Here is a 17,288-nt window from a genome sequence, read left to right on the forward strand (position 1 = left end):
CTACAAAGCTACAGTAATCAAGACAGTATGGTACAGGCACAAAAACAGAAAGATAGATCAATGGAACAGGATAGAAAGCCCAGAGATAAATCCACACACATATGGTCACCTCATCTCTGATAAAGGAGGCAGGAATATACAGTGGAGAAAAGACAGCTTCTTCAGTAAGTGGTGCTGGGAAAACTGGACAGCTACATGTAAAAGAATGAAATTAGAACCCTCCCTAACACCATACACAAAAATAAACTCAAAATGGATTAAAGACCTAAATGTAAGGCCAGACACTATAAAATTCTTAGAGGAAGACACAGGTAGAACACTCTATGACATAAACCACAGCAAGATCCTTTTTGATACACCTCCTAGAGAAATGGAAAATAAAAAAAAATAAACAAATGGGACCTAATGAAACTTAAAAGCTTTTGCAAAGCAAAGGAAACCATAAAAACAAGACGAAAAGACAACCCTCAGAATGGGAGAAAATATTTGCAAATGAAGCAAGTGACAAAGGATTAATCTCCAAACTTTACAAGCAGCTCATGCAGCTCAATATCAAAAGAACAAACAACCCAATCCAAAAATGGGAAGAACTAAATAGACATTTCTCCAAAGAAGATATACAGATTGCCAACAAACACATGAAAGGATGCTCAACAACACGAATCATTAGAGAAATGCAAATCAAAACTACAATGAGATATCATCTCACACCAGTCAGAATGGCCATTATCAAAAAATCTACAAACAATAAATGCTGGAGAGGGTGTGGAGAAAAGGGAACCCTCTTGCACTGTTGGTGGGAATGTACGTTGATACAGCCACTATGGAGAACAGTATGGAGGTTACTTAAAAAACTAAAAATAGAACTACCATATGATCCAGCAATCCCACTACTGGGGATATACCCTGAGAAAACCATAATTCAAAAAGAGTCATGTACCACAATGTGCATTGCAGCTCTATTTACAATAGCCAGAACATGGAAGCAACCTAAGTGTCCATCGACACATGAATGGATAAACAAGATGTGGCACATATATACAATGGAATATTACTCAGCCATAAAAAAAACGAAATTGAGTTATTTGTAGTGAGGTGGATGGACCTAGAGTCTGTCATACAGAGTGAAGTAAGTCAGAAAGAGAAAAACAAATACCGTATGCTAATACATATATATGGAATCTAAAAATAAAAAATGGTTATGAAGAACCTAGGGGTAGGACAGGAATAAAGACAGACATAGAGAATGGACTTGAGGACATGGGGAGGGGGAAGGGTAAGCTGGGACAAAGTGAGAGTGGAATGGACATATATACACTACCAAATGTAAAACAGATAGCTAGTGGGAAGCAGCTGCATAGCACAGGGAGATCAGCTCGGTGCTTTGTGACCACCTAGAGGGGTGGGATAAGGAGGGAGGGAGGGAGATGCAAGAGGGAGGAGATATGCGGATATATGTATATGTACAGCTGATTCACTTTGTTATAAAGCAGAAACTAACAACAACAACAAAAAAGACACGTACATTTTCCTCAAAAAAAAAAAACAAGAATTAAGTTCAAATTAGGCTGTGGGTTTATACAGAGTCCCAGGGTGAAAGAAAAGGGATCAAGGAGAAGATGATCAAGACAAAATCCAATTGTCCTCAAATTCCACCTGAATTCATCATCACAAGCGAAGTACACGGACTTTGGAATAAGGAGACCTGGGTTTGAACTCCAACTCTACCATTTAATAATTGGCTGTGAAGCATAAGGTAGGTCATTACTTTGAGTCTCATTTTCCTCCTCTCTTAAGTGGAAATAATTACATCTACCTCCTAGTAATCTTTTTCATCCCCAAAACAGTAAGTGATCAATCAACATTAGCTTCCTGCTGTCTTCTATATTCAACACTGGAATAGAGATTAGGTCACATACATTTCCTAACACTCTAACTCTATGGAAAATTGTTGAGTCTCAGATCCTTGATTTCCCCATCATTAAGGATATACGTAAAGCAAATATCAAATAATACATTAGCATCTATGTGCCTGGTACTCAGCAAGTGCTCTAAGATGGTAGCTATTGTTACTCTGCAGTAAAGTCTCACGAGTGTTCATCTTCCTGAAGACTCCTTGAACCCCTGTATGCTCTGGTTAACATCTGTGTGCTCCTGCACCAGGTTCACTTCCCTGGATATCACTCCCTTAGAACATCTGAGCATACCACTTATTTCCAGGGAGCCCCTTGGTTCCCAGTGAGAAGAAAGTCCAACCTCTCTCAAATAGATTCTGATTTTCCCCTATCCTGGGACTTGCCAGAATGAGAATTTTAAGTTTTAAATATCAAGGTTTATGTTCACTATGGTACCTAGACCTTGGTGGACACCTAAATACATCAATACCAACACAGGAAGAGGAACCTGATATCTGGGGCTTTAGATGAGCAAACAGGGCTGTCCTTAGACCTTCTATATCCTTGCTGACCTTGCATAAAATGATCTCTGAAATGTTGCCTACTTCATTACTTGGGAATTTACCTTTTTTTCTATTTTGACCTTTGTAACGTATTTGAGAGATGGTATAGAACTATACTTCATCTTTTTACAGCTTTTGACCCAGAGCAGTCAAAGCAGCCTCTCAAAGCCGTTGTGTGCGCTATGCCGTGTGGTCAGCTCTACAAAGAGCTTCATCCCTCCACCAGGTTTGTCCTCTTTCCACCCTTCACTGAAGCACTGAGTTGATTTAGCAAACACTCACAAATCCAGGCAATCTTCTGTCCCAGAAAAAAATTTCTGTGATCTCTCACATCTTTCTACTGCAGTGGTTTCTTGCTGCAATAGATAAGATGATAGAGTCTGAAAGGAACCCACAGTGAATTTCTTGTCTTCTTCCATGAACTAATTCCCAGATAATCCTTCAACACTCCTGCCTTATCCTCTGCTCCAAGACACGAATAACATCTCATCCCTCTTTACATACAGTTTGAGGAGCATTTTATCCTCCTGCATTTTACTGTTCACCTATCTTTCCACGTCGACACCAGTCACATGCTAAGCAGGGCTGGCTCATTTGTTTCCATAAACTGATAGAGCATAGGGCATGGCCCACTAAAGGTAAGCAATAAATGTTTGCTTAAAAAATGCACCTAAAACATATGCCTATTTGCATGCACAATGTAATATAGGGAAGCCCTATAGAAAGAAAATATGAACAGAGATGGTTTATACATCGATGTAATTATAACACTCATGAATCAAATGGATTGCTATCCAAACTGACTACAGACCGAGAAAGGGCGTCTTGGCCTTTGAGTAATGGAAGGTGGTGATGCCGACCAAAAAACTCAGTCCACAATAAAGGATCCTAAGGCCTATGAGAACTGGCATTGGAGTACCTTGCTTTCTTTCAGGCAGGCTAATTCAAATTAAACGCAGCTCTTACCTGGGGGTGAGATCTTCTGGCTTCATTCTCATGGAACCATGAACCCTGGGTCATCCCTCAGAGGAATAGCTTCTTCTCTGAGGAGCTTGGTCAGTGACACAGTTGAGACTCACTTCTCAATGAGTAGCTCTTGGGACAAGTCCAGACCAGGAGATGCATGTGCAGCAACTAAGCAAAAAGAAAATCTCTTTTGAAGTTGCCGCAAATGAGCTGAACTTCAGTAAAAGCGAGAAAGGGGAGCAAGAGAAACGCTTCCTGGCTTCACTATAATACAGTCCTGTATACAGTATGGTAGTGAATGTTGAGGAAGAGTGTATCTGACAAAAGCAGCTCACAGGTCATTCTCAAGAACAGGGATGTCCTGGATAATCAACAATTCCAAGAGGCAAGAGACAGTGGCTTGCCAGTCAGCCTTAGGTACCTGAAATATGTATTGTCTATAATGCCTCAAACTTGAAAACACTCAGTTTTCTGTAGGGAGAGAGACTGTGGGAGCTAAAAACGATCTTAAGAGTTGATCTGTTTCAAACCTGTCATTTTACAGATGAAGTACCAAAGCCTAGCAAATTAATTTGTCCAAAGTCACTACTGGCTTAGTCTTAAAATTGTATTTATTTATTTACCCTCCAACTTGGTTCAGAAAATATTTAAGACAGCTGAGCAAAAAATACATTCAGTTCAACAAGAGGAAATAAATGTTAAATAAGATTAAAGGGCAATGAGCAGGTGAGAGTGAGGTCAGTACACCATGAAGCCCTATATTCTGGTGAGAAGTGGGCAACAAAATTGGTTCCAAGCTTTCTAATAGCCAATAATACAAAGAAAGAGCCTCAATCTGTTTCATAGTTTGGTGTCTGTAAATTAAGACCCGGTTGCTCAGACAATTATTAATCCTGTACCAAGATCACGGGACAATTTCTCCCTTACATTCTCATAGGGAAAGCCCTGGGATTCACAGATAGGCTGCAGTGTCACATAGTTCTTTCTGATAATGTCTCCCCACGAAAAATGATAGCACCACACCAAAGAGTAGCTCAATAAAAGGGATTTTTTGGAGGACTAAGATGTTTCAGACACGTAGTTCAATACAGGGACAGTATCTAGAGAATGTAGAGGAATGGATAGACCATATATCCCTAAGGCAAGGCTCAGTAAATAACATTTTTCTCTAACATAATTCTGATAGATGTTGAGTGTTGATTTGTTAATACTTAACCCGTCCCATCTTCACCGTGTTCTCTCTCAACATGTGCCTTCCACTCATCCACTCCATGTTCAAACAAGATCCAAGAGAATTCCTTGATGTCTCCCACTCCGCTGCCACCGTATCAGTCAACAGGTTTTATTCATTTTGCTTCCTAGATATCTCAGAATCAACCAGTTCCCTCCATCCTGAACTTCTACACCAATGTGTCATCGTTTCATCTACCATAGAATTTTCTGCTTCTAATCTTATGTTCTTCCATTCATGGTCCCCACAGAGACCCTGTGACCTTTCCAAATACAACCTGATGGCATCACTCTCCTGCTTAAAACCTTTCAAAATTCCTCTGGTGCCCTCAGAATAAAACGCCAAGTCCTTCTTAACATGGCAGACCAGGTCCTGCACTGTCTGCTCCCTGACTGTCCCCAGCCTTTTTCACAGTCACTCTCCTCCTCACTTTCTTTACTGCAGGTGCACAGGTCTTCGGGCAGTTCCAGTAAGTGCTTCATACTTTCCTCCATCAGAACCTCGAAGTCTCCAATTATTCACGTTCATAGTACTTTATTTGCATTTTTCATGTTACAACTAGTTATTTGGGTAATTATACTGTTAAAAATCTCTCTACCCCATGGACTAGAAGCTTCATAAGGTAAAGAACTGCATCTTTCTAGCTCATTGTCGTTCTTCTTATCTAGCATAGCACCAGGCACAGTGCCTGGGACATCTTAAGCATTGAAATACATGAATAAAAAATGGGATAACTAAATGAATAAATAAAGTGAATATTAGAGTCTAGCTATTCTGTTTTCCTAAATAGATGATTAGATAGAAATTTTATATGACATGAGAGCCATGTATTGGCAGGCATACTGTACTGGTCTCTTGTGTTTCAGCCCGTCTTCCACGAAAAAGGCACTGACAGCTTTGTTCTGAAAAATCGCTGCAAGGATGTCTACATAGCAAGCAACCTTGGAAGACAGGTTTTTCTCCAATGCAGAGGGCATATTTGTTTCCCGACCAGGGTAATAAGCATAATGACTTCCTCTGGAGCAAAGGTTTGGCAACTTGCTAGCAGCCCTCTTATACAATTGAGGGTTTCCTAAATTCAGGGTTTCTCTGACAAGTCTACTGTGTACACAGCATCCGCCCTCATTGCCCTTCATTGTCTCTAAGGGACTTAATGGGCCAAGGGAACCAATACAAACATGAAGCTCATGACACTTGCTGTACCATGAGTAATCAAGTTCTTTGTCTCTGACCCAAAAGTCTCATGTCTTCTGCCAGCACCCATGAAACTATGGTTAATTTTTTAGCTTGCAAACAGCACAAAATCTCAGACTCTTGACAATTTTTGAAACCACGTGCTTGAACAACTGGCAGGGCTCAGAGGAGATGTGGAAGCTGAGAACCTCTTGTGAAAATTGGGAAGGCTACGAAAGACAGTGCTTCCGTTGGTTGTGAATTAGAGATCCTCCTCAAAAGTTAACTTTGGGGGCTTCCCTGGTGGCTCAGTGGTTGAGAGTCCGTCTGCCGATGCAGGGGACACGGGTTCATGCCCCGGTCCGGGAAGATCCCACATGCCGCGGAGCGGCTGGGCCCGTGAGCCATGGCCGCTGAGCCTGCGCACCCGGAGCCTGTGCTCTGCAACGGGAGAGGCCACAACAGTGAGAGGCCCGCGTACCACAAAAAAAAAAAAAAAGTTAATTTTGGGGTGACTCAAAAAAAGGAAAATCTTGGTTCCCAATTTATAAACATCACGAAATACATTGTAAAAGTATTAACTAAAGTGTAATTCTTGAAGCACTTGCAACAGAATTGTCTGTGTTTAAAATAACGACCCCTGCACCCTATTCCAAGTCTGTTCAATCAGAACTATACTCATAAAATAATTTTCTAGTTTGACAAAGTTTTCACTGACCCATTGACATTTTTTTCAAATACCTCCTAAAAACCATCTTCACTGAGACAAAAAAATATATATAGTATAACTGGCCTTGTATTAGAGTTGGGCCTAAATAAAAAACATGTAATATCTATTCAACACCAGGATCAGAACCTCTAAACTCTTAAGAAGAGTTATAGTTATGCCCCCACCTTACTCTCATTCCATCCTCCCTGTAATAACCCCAGCCATTTCTTTCAATTCTATATAACACCATTGTAAACATATTTTATAAATAGATGATTGATAAAGAGACAGCATATCCAAACATGAGATAAACACAATATACCACAAAAAAATAAATCCAATATACTAAAACCTCTCCATTTGGAATAGGGCAAGAATGTAAGGTAAATTTAAAAATTATAAAGTTGAACAGAGAATGAATTGATAGCCTTCTCTTTAAACCTCTAGATGCAAAGAAAAAGACATCTCCAGCAAGTTTAAAAGCTCAAAATTCAATCTTCTTTACTGCCACAGTAAGGTCTGCATTTTCTGTTTCCCTTTATTTCACGAATAAGCTCCAAAACTTTCAGTGTTCCATATGAAAGGTAGTGCTTGCTCAAAAGCCAAGAATGAAAGATCTAATTACTGATGGAAACTCACCTGAGAGCACAACCCAGCAAGAGCCGCTAGCAGGGCTCATTTAAAGTCTCCTAATGGTTTTGAGTCAAAGAACTCCCTGAAGACTGAGCTGATTACATCAGGATTTCTGACTGCAATGGTCAAAGTAACATCCATAGGATATGACAGGAATTATGATGGATATCTAAAGCACTGCAAGGTGAAGAGTAAAATCACTTTTCTACCGGAGAGTTCTGTTCCATATAAAACTCAGTATAGATCAACAGTGAAAAGTTAATCTCTTCTCAGCGGAAGTAATGAAGACATACAACACACAACTCTGCCAGAGAAAAGAAAAAATATCTTCTGCATGCAGATTTTCTCCACAGTCTAATTGGAAATTTGTAAATGATACTAAATAATCTATCAGATTATTAAATGTCCAGATTAACATGGGAAAAAAATGATCACTCTTCATGATATATATAAATTGATTTGAAAAGAGTTTAACAATAAATGTCTTCCAGATATTAAAATATGTCTTCGAAAGTGACCTAAGTTTTGGTGCCATGATAAAAATTTCAATTTAACTTAAAAAAACAATGGTTGTGGGAAATTATTATTTTCCTTATTTTTGAACCTATATTTATAGCACCAAGCCTAAAATCTTTTTAAAAAAATACACATTTAAAATGAACACCGGTTAAAGCCAAATAATTTATGAAGCATAATTCTCCACTTCTAAAATGTGGGCGGTGCATTGTGACTTCCTTCCAAAGAGGACGGTGTGGAAAGAGGGGGAAAACTTTGAGTGGGAAACCTGACAAACACTACCTCAGCCAAGCGATCAAGGTTTACATCACCAGTGACAAGTCATGATCTCTCAATATGAGAATGGCACATGGGTCTCCTCCCCAAAACCTACAACCCCAGTCTAATGAATAAAACATCCAACCCCAATTGAAGGACATCTACAAGACACCTGACCGGAATGCCCCCAAATTATCAGAGCCCTCAGAAACAAGGAAGACCTAGAGGTTGGTAAAAGGGTACAAACTTTCAGTTAGATGAAGTAAGGAGATGAGTAAGCTCTGAGCATCTAATGGATAACATGGTGACTGTAGCTGGTAACACTGAATTGTATAATTGAAATTTGCTAAGAGACTAGAACGTAAGTGTTTTCACCAAAAAAGACAAAGAAGTCTTTCTCACCCTGTGTATGAAACATGAAAGTAAAATGAGAGTTATGTAGTCTAGCGGATAGCAATTCATAACATACAGTGTTCACAAAATAATCATTAGAGGTGCTCCGATTTGCATGTGAATAAGGAAACTAAACTATAGTCCTGAAAGACCAAAAAAAACAAAACAGAAAAAAAAAAAGTCTGAGAAACTTGTCATAACCAAAATGAGCCTAATGGGAAATGATGACTGAATGTAATGTGATATCTTGGATGGGATCCTGGAACAGAAAAATAACATTAGGTGAATACCAAGGAAACCTGAATAAAGTGTGAGCTTTAGTTAATAGTAATGCATCAATATTTGTTCACTAATTTTGACAAAAGTGTCATACTGTAAGATATCAATAATAGGCAGAACTGGGAGTAGGGTATGTGGGAACTCTACTACCTTTGTAATTTTCCTGTAAATCTAAATCTATTCTAAAATACACATTTTTAAAATTATTTTACTGAGTCAAACTTTTCTGAAACACAAGGCTACAAGTATCTGAAGCCAGACTTGATGCTAAGTCAGTAGTGATATGACTACATCCATGCAAGCTAATTATAAAGTACTCATATTCCCACAGAGCTAGACAGCATCTAAAAGCAAGACAAAAGATTATAGATTAACAACCAATGAATAAGAATGCACCTATATATACAAAATCTTCCATGTCACATCTGACTAGCATCTTCTACGTTTTAATTTTTCTAGCAAAAATATGTTCTCAAAATGGAAGCCACTGTTTTACTGTTCCTGGTAAATACCAAGCACTGACCTCAGTTGACAGCAAAAATAAAGTACGCAGGGCTAATAAGGTATGAATTAGGAATAAAAGGTTACCCTTCTCTTTCAAAAAAACTGCTTCTATACGGGGTACCTAAAAATCCTTTGCCCAGGGTATAAAGGATCTCATAACTAAAGAGATTTAATTGCAAATTCTTTCTGATTCATAGTAAACCTAAATTTCTACTCAAGCCTAAATGACTGGCAAGGGTTGCTTTGCTTCCACGGCTTGGCAGTAGCCTTTCATGAAGACATGGACTGAGATGAGAAAAAGGAAATAAAGGAGGAAAGGACTGTACTATTCATACTGTAACTCAGCAGCTCAGCTATGTTTGTATTTATATATATTTCATATACACTGAAGTGATGTTATAATTGGTATTTAGGTTGCCAATAAATCTCATGAGTTAAATGAAGTCTCATGAGATATATTGAGAAGCTAAATACCAATTAAAACATCACTTCAGTACAAAAATATGTACTGATTTTCAAACACTGCATTATAAGCAACTAACTTTGGAATCCAGACCACGTGTAAAATGTTGCCTACTGATATACATTCATACCAGGAATTTTACATGTTGCATCCACTTATAATATTTGAGTAATGCTATATCTATCCTCATCTTCACAGAAGCTCTATTAAAGTACCAACACTATCTGTCCTAAGGAGAAAATTAAGATAAACTAACCTCTGGTTGCAGAGTTGCCCCATAATAGTATTTATAATAGGGAAGGACTCGTTTCTAACAGAAAGGAGGGACTGCTTAAATGACCATTTACATCTGTGTGTTGGTATATTATACAATCATTAGCATCGCCATAGAAGAACGTTTGATGTCAGGGGAAAATGTTTATGACATTGTGAATGGAGGTCAATTGCCTATCTGTTCTCAGATCACTCCCCATCATTCTCAGCTCTGTTCCATCTCACAGAGAACTGTATTTCCTTGTCCCGTGGCATCCAGTATTTCCAGACAATGAAAGGCACGGGTAGAAAGAGTCTGACTATAGCCTACAAATGTCAGCAGTGCACTCAGATCACCGGGGGTTCCTTGTTCGTGCTTTCTGTGTGTACCTCACCCAACTCCCACTAGCTTCCATGTGACTTCATTTCAAGGGAACCCCTGCAATTATTTTCTGGAAAACTGTTTAAGCTCTTGGAGCCCACTTCGCCTCTAGAGCAAAGAGCTGGAAATGCCTGGGAATTTACTTGTGGGGGCAGGGGGAGGGGGTCATCCTTCACCAATGACCGAGATGGCTGGGGGTAAGAACACCCAGCTCCTTTGCTTCAGGAGAACTGAGGCACAGTTTACACTGCAGATGTTTCCTCCAGGATCCAGCTATAGTCACCCTCTGAGGAACTTTGCCTGGCTTTCACCCCTCTCTCTCATCCTGCCTCTCCCACCCTCCTATGGCGCTCCCCCAGGAGCACTCCTGCAATAATTTTTTATACACAAATCCCTGCCCCAGGAGGACTCAATCTAAGATCATAGAATGGAAGCAGCCAGGGTATTTCTTCCCCTCTCCCGCTGGCTCCAGGGTTGTCCCCAGCAACGGCTGCTCTCCTCCATGGCCCCAGCTCCTGTTAGCTGGACCCCACTGTGGTTGCCCGATGCAAGCACACTCAAGTCCCCAGTGCTAAGGTTAGGGCATTGTTCAAAAGAGCAGGGCTGTGAGATCTGAGATGGGGATATTTGGGTGTCTCAGGTAAAACTGAGAAATCTTGAACCTTCCTAAGCTCTTGGGCCCCCATTACCATTACCATTTCAGAGGAAAGAGGGACTGAAGTTTCAGAAATGAGCTTGTACCCATGTTATTCCCTCATCTCATGTAGCCCGTGACTGAGAAGCAGCAGGCCTAATGGAATAGGAGAATGGTTTACTAAGACTCGCCGAGGTTGGTGTAATATGTTTTAAACCAGAGACAGATACAAGGGGCTATTTCTCCCACTGCCAGTTACACATAGACCTGAAATTAAAAGATGAGGGTGGTAGAAGTGGCGTTTTTCACCATTACACATCATGTTCCATCATGGCAACCTTGCATTATGACGGTTTATAGATCTTAATTCCCAAGGGAAGAAGGTTTCCAATAAAAGGGACACCATCATCCCATTAAATTATAAGTTCAAACTTCCATCTGGCCATCTTGGACTCCTCATGCCATTGATTTAACAGGCAGAGGAGGAGTTACTGTACTAGCTGTGATGATTTATTCAATCTGCCAAAGGGAAATTGCACTGCTGCTACACAATAGGGGCAGAGGAGTCTGTACCAGAACCCAGAAGATGCACCAGGACACCGGGCAGTACTTCCACGTCCAGCAGTGAAAGTCAGTGGAAGATTACGACCCAATCAAGGCAAGACCACTAAAGACTCCCACGATTCAGGAAGAAAGATTCCAATCATTCCACCAAAATAAGAACCCAGATAGGGTGTGCCCACGTGTAGGAGAACATGGGATGGATAGTGGAAGAAGAAAATGATCAACGTCAACTATGGCCTCATGATCAGTTACAGAAATGAAGGCTGTAGCAGCTATGCACAGTTTCATTATAAACATGCTTATATATATTAACAAAATACCTATTTTTACCTTTTGCTTCCTGTCCTATTCTGTTTGAGGAGCATTGGTGAGCCATCATTTTGTGACTTAATTCTCAGATAACCTGACCACAAAGAGGAGTATCCAAAATGAATGGAGGGGGCCTCTCACTTGCTCTGCCATTCAACATACTGACTCTTGGTCCAGGCTGCGTCCAGGTGAGGGATGAAAGAAGGAAGTGTGGAAGGACTGAGGGAAACTCCTCCGAGGCCGTCAGGGCTTTATGACCAGCAGCAGCTGTCTACAGCGGGGGGGAGAGGGAGGGAGCTCAGAAAGCCCCACAAGGTGCAGGTGCCTGGGGCCATGAGAAGGCTGGGGGTGGGGTAGGAGGAGGGAGGACACAACTCCCAGGCACTCCAGGTCCTCAGGGAGCAGGAAGAAGCAGCCATCAAAGACGAGGAGATGCAGGAGAGTTGAGGGAGACGTTCCCTGAGGCAGACACAGGGGAAACCCCCAGAGAGGAATGGCAGGGCAGGTCTGAGGACTCAATTTTTACTTAAAGCTCTAACTCTTGCTGAGAAGCAAATCATCATCTAGGAGATGGACCAGGAACATACTCCTTTATCAGTCACGGTGAGATCTTGAATCTCTTCCAGTGATCAAATCTTTGTCACTGGGTTCATCTCATGGTGCCCAGGTCCCTCTTCTCAGAAGGCGTTCTCTCACGGGAGGTGTATCAGGTACTCCAAGATACCTACCCATGTCTAACCCCAGCCCCTTTTACTTTCCTAATAGAATTCCCATGATCTGCCTTCCTCTGGGCATCATGTGCTCTAAGGAAGCCTAGACCCACCAGTAGCCCCAGGGGACAAACACTGACAGGCCTAAGCCAATCATGGAGGTCCCAGTCCCCTTGCCAGTGACTGGTTTAGCCATAGGCACGTGAGGCACTTGTGTCCTATGAAACATGAGATGTCTGCTATCAGCTTCCTGGAAAAGGTTTCTTCACTCTTAAGAAGACACACCTGAAGAGAGGTGGTCTCTTCAAGTATGGACATATCTGGCGATGAACCCTGGAACTGTTGCAGCCCTCTTACAGTTATGAGGGGAGCGTGTCTGAGGGCAAATCCAAAAGGCTAAGGATGGCAGAGCAGAAAGACAGAACATGGAGTCTTAATGATGTAATTTATCCATTAAATTAGCCAGTGCTGGCCCTGCCCTATCCTTGGTTTGTAAGATGCTAAATATCCTTGTTTCAGTGGATTACATTTGGAGTTTTCTGTTGCCTGTAGCCAAAAGCATCCTAATTGATATAGGGAGTATCTCACACTTTCTCCTGATGGCTGGCATTTTACTGGAGTTTTTAATGTCTACAGTCCAAGCAATGAAAATAAACACCCTCTGAAAATAAACACCCTCGTCTTCTTTAATGTCCACGTGTTGAAGGAACTAAAGATTTCAGATTTGCTACCTCGCATAAAATATACGACTCATTTCCTGTTTGAGTCAGACAGGAGTTTGATCAGAGATAGAATAACATAGGGTGGGGTCCCAGAGTCATTTATTTTCAGCCCAGACACTTTCTGCTATACTCTATTCACAGTTTCCTGATCTAGGAATGAGATTTGATGGACTGTGTCTATAACTCTGGTTAGCAAGAACAGGAAATGGCAGTTCTGATCTCCCTGAGAACTCACAGAAAATTGAGGAGAGGCCTCTGGGGTACGCACGTAAAGGCAGCACTTAAGATGCAACTTTGAAGTGGGGGAGAGGCTGAGAACACCACTTTGCATCTGCTCATACGTTTGTTTCACTCACCTAACACATTTTTAAAAATATTTTCCATTATGCGTAAAATCGATATTAGGTAATTTGAAAATACCAAAATATATTAGGCACAAACCCACCTTCAAAGATTTTATAAAATAGAGAGCATATATGTACCAGAATAACCACAATACAAATTAAATTGTGATAAGCACGACTGTATACTAAGAAGTACAAAGGACTGAAAAAAAACCCCACTTCCTCTGTGGGTGTTTAGAAAGGTGATTACGCATGCATCTGGGTCCTAAGCATGGGTAGAATTTTGGTAGATGGCTATAGGGAAGAGGAAGTTCAAGAGGAGGAAAAACATAAGAATGTAAGCCAAGTCTCCCAAAAAAGTGGAGAACTCTAGGTTTAGAAAATCTAGAAGATACCTAGAAAATAAAGTTGTCAACCTAGGTTGAGACCAAGTTATGAGACCACAGAAGCCTACATCTTACATGATTTTTATATATCCAACTGACCTGGGTTGTAAAACTGGCAAGAAGTTTTGGCTTTCTGTTTTTGTTTTTTTGAAAGTTACACTTCTAAGGGGCAGAGAAAAAATTTAGAATTATAAGTTTTCTAAAGTGAATGTTCTAAGAAAAGGGAGGTCAGGGCCTGGAGTCAGGAAGAAGCCTGTCAAGTCAAGTTGAAGGGAACATTAAGGCTCTCTTGGTCCTATCTGAAAAAATAAACTGGGGTCTATGGGTCACATGGAAACATAACACTGAGCTGAAATATAGTTACAAAATTCTGTATCTTTTTAGTATTCATATTTAGGGAGTTGAACATTTTAAATTAAATATAACAGGTTTTTGTAACAATAGCTTTATACTTAAACTTGAAGGGTATCTCTGTTCTCAGAATTCATTAAATCAACACATGTTCCTAACTGCATGCCAACCCGCCTGCAACACTGGGGGTACAAAGACAGCACCAAAAGCAGAATCACTCTTCATTTCACCTGTTCCTAAAAACCTTAAGAATTGTGTGTTTACTTGGCATCGATACCAGCATGGCTGTATCTTGCTGTCACTCATCTCTAAGAAATTAATGGCATTAGTATAACCAGTGCTACCCTCCTACCAGTAAAATCCCAAGTTGCTAATGTGAAGGTGGGAAATTGAAGATTATTTTCCTAATTGCTAACTACTCTGATGCAAACATAGAATGAGCTGCTTTCTTCAAGTGTCAATGAAAATATCATCTCCAACATATAATTTGAATGATTCACAAGGCACACTGAAAGTCTGCCCTTGCTCAAAGGCAAAGAAAAAAAAACTTTATAAAGGAAGAGTTAAATAGGTAGAAGTGGGGTAAAAATAGGTTCTCAAACAAAATATTGGGTGGCAGGAGGTTATGGTAAGAGACACTTCCTCCTAAATAACAATTTTTCTTCTGGATCCCTTGATTCTTTCAGAATACATCTGAAATTTTCCACTTATTTTCTGCTTCTTCCAACAGCATGGATGAAAGGCACAGTAAGATTTAGTATAGACAGCATTTCCAAGATATATTTATGTAAATGTCACTTGAAGAAAAATCCTGTATTCCCAGAGCAAGAAAATTAACCCCCAATCTTACTGAATATTTAGCCTATATTTACCTTTCAAGATTAGGTATTGGAAGAACATATCACATTTATTCCACAGAAGTATTCTTAATGACATTTAAATCATTCCTTATTCCTCCTATACCAATTAACAATTTCTCAGATAATTTTATGAATGAATCTGATGATTCTCAGAGATTATTTATAAGGAATTTTCGAAACCATGCATCAGGAAGACAAAAGAAGTATTGCATTGCTTTTTGGAGGGATTTTCTAAATGAATGGAGAAGAGTCAAAAGCTTGAATTTCAGTGTTTTATGAAAAGAAAATAACCTATTAAGGCAAATTATTTAAGAATTAGAAATTAAGTTCAAAATAACTACAGGTTTGCCTCAGAATGGGAGAAGATATTTGCAAATGAAGCAACTGACAAAGGATTAATCTCCAAAATATACAAGCAGCTCATGCAGCTCAATATCAAAAAAACAAACAACCCAATCCAAAAATGGGCAGATCTAAATAGACATTTCTCCAAAGGAGATATACAGATGGCCAACAAACACAGGAAAGGATGCTCAACATCACTAATCATTAGAGAAATGCAAATGAAAACTACAATGAGGTATCACCTCACACCAGTCAGAATGGCCATCATCAAAAAATCTATGAACAATAAATGCTGGAGAGGGTGTGGAGAAAAGGGAACTCTCTTGCACTGTTGGTGGGAATGTAAATTGATACAGCCACTATGGAGAACAGTATGGAGGTTCCTTAAAAAACTACAAATAGGGGCTTCCCTGGTGGCGCAGTGGTTGAGAGTCCGCCTGCCGATGCAGGGGACACGGGTTCGTGCCCCGGTCTGGGAGGATCCCACGTGCCGCGGAGCGGCTGGGCCCGTGAGCCATGGCCGCTGAGCCTGCGCGTCCAGAGCCTGTGCTCCCCAATGGAAGAGGCCACAACAGTGAGAGGCCTGCGTACCGCAAAAAAAAAAAAAAAAAAACTACAAATAGAATTACCATACGACCCAGCAATCCCATTATTGGGAATATACCCTGAGAAAACCATAATTCAAAAAGAGTCATGTACCACAATGTTCATTGCAACTCTATTTACAACAGCCAGGACATGGAAGCAACCTAAGTGTCCATCGACACATGAATGGATAAAGAAGATGTGGCACATATATATAATGGAATATCACTCAGCCATAAAAAGAAACAAAATTGAGTTATTTGTAGTGAGGTGGATGGACCTAGAGTCTGTCATACAGAGTGAAGTCAGTCAGTAAGAGAAAAACAAATACCGTATGCTAACACATATATATGGGGAATCTAAAAAAAAAAAAAGGTTCTGAAGAACCTAGGGATAGGACAGGAATAAAGACGCAGACATAGAGAATGGACTTGAGGACATGGGGAGGGGGAAGGGTAAGCTGGGACTAAGTGAGAGAGTAGCATTGACCTATCTACACTACCAAATGTAAAATAGATAGCTAGCGGGAAGCAGCTGCATCGCATGGGGAGATCAGCTCGGTGCTTTGTGATCACCTAGAGGGGTGGGATAGGGAAGGTGGGAGGGAGACGCAAGAGGGAGGGGATATAGGAATATATGTATACATATAGCTGATTCACATTGCTATACAGCAGAAACTAACACAACACTGTTAAGCAATTATACTCCAATAAAGATGTTTAAAAAAGAAATAAATAACTACAGGTTTGGTTTGATTTAGTGTCAGCCATCTAAAAGATAGATGGGGCCAGTTATCAGATGGAAGCCATGTGCTTCTTTATTTTTCTTTCAAAAATAAGAAATAGCAACAAAAAAAAAGAATAAGCAGAAGACTAAAACAAAATGAAAGTGAGAAGTTAAAGAGATGAGTGCCTAAGCTGGCTTTGCAAAAGGGTTTCTGCTGGACCTGAAGCCCTCGTTTTTCTGCTCTGAAGTCTGCATAAGTTTTAAGGGATAAGGCAAAGCAAGTGCAAGGTAAGGAACCTTATAAGAGATTCTCCTCCGTAAACCTGAAATTACAATGGGTTTTACCCCCAATGTAAGGGGAAAAAAAGATATCTCAGGCATAAAAACACAAGTCTCAATCTTGGCACTGGAAAACAGGGAAAGGGTTTCCCTGAGAGCTTATAACCACAATCCAGACTTCATAGATGTTAGCAAGCCAAATCATGCAACCTGTGTGATCCACAAAAACTCAGTTGAGAATTCACAGTGATTCTGC

This window comes from Pseudorca crassidens, chromosome 1 (genome assembly GCF_039906515.1).
Source record: "Pseudorca crassidens isolate mPseCra1 chromosome 1, mPseCra1.hap1, whole genome shotgun sequence".
NCBI classification, from domain to species: domain Eukaryota; kingdom Metazoa; phylum Chordata; class Mammalia; order Artiodactyla; family Delphinidae; genus Pseudorca; species Pseudorca crassidens.